This window comes from Sinocyclocheilus anshuiensis, unplaced genomic scaffold (genome assembly GCF_001515605.1).
Source record: "Sinocyclocheilus anshuiensis isolate Anshui unplaced genomic scaffold, SAMN03320099.WGS_v1.1 scaffold23135, whole genome shotgun sequence".
NCBI lineage: Eukaryota > Metazoa > Chordata > Actinopteri > Cypriniformes > Cyprinidae > Sinocyclocheilus > Sinocyclocheilus anshuiensis.
The window spans coordinates 488-1,023 of NW_015547581.1; the positions used below are offsets into that span (position 1 = coordinate 488).

At 38.4% G+C, this 536-nt stretch overlaps 1 long non-coding RNA gene across 1 annotated transcript in view; it reads right to left on the reverse strand.

The window, feature by feature from the left end:
• LOC107701766 (uncharacterized) overlaps positions 1–482 on the reverse strand; it is an 800-nt gene extending 318 nt beyond the window's left edge. Inside the window, exon 1 of the long non-coding RNA XR_001635682.1 lies at positions 242–482. This is a non-coding gene — a long non-coding RNA (uncharacterized LOC107701766). The remainder of the gene's footprint in view (positions 1–241) is intronic.
• Positions 483–536: the final 54 nt, after the last annotated feature.

Genomic DNA, 536 nt, shown 5'->3' on the forward strand with positions numbered 1-536 from the left:
GGGGGGGTTTTAAAAAAAAAAAAAAAAAAAAAAAAAGTAAGCTTTTGGAAGAACCTCTAGCATCCATTATGAACTGAAACGCTTTGCAACAGAACTCTAACCTTTATTCAAATTTCACATTTATCTGCTTCAAGTTAAAGGAGTTTAGAAACCCATTCATTACTAAACTGTTAATAAGTTTCAAAGACACTAGCTACTGCATTTCTTGGGGCTGTGTAATCAAGTTTACAGATCTTCTCACCTGAGGCTTTACTTCGAGTAGCATCTGTTGTGCTCAAGCATCCGGACAGACATAATAAAACAGCAGTCAGCAAGCAGTACACTTGAGCTGTCGTCTTCTAGACCTGAGATCTCTCAATGATCTGCTGGAAAACACACTGAATTAATGCATCAGGAGGCAAGAACAGCAAAACACACCAAACAAACTACCGTGTTGCAGCAATAAAAACCTCTGTAAAATAGTGGCTTTTAAAGATCTAGGGCGATCCGGTCTACTCCAACTCTGATTAAACTCACCTGCATGTAGCTTAGTAATC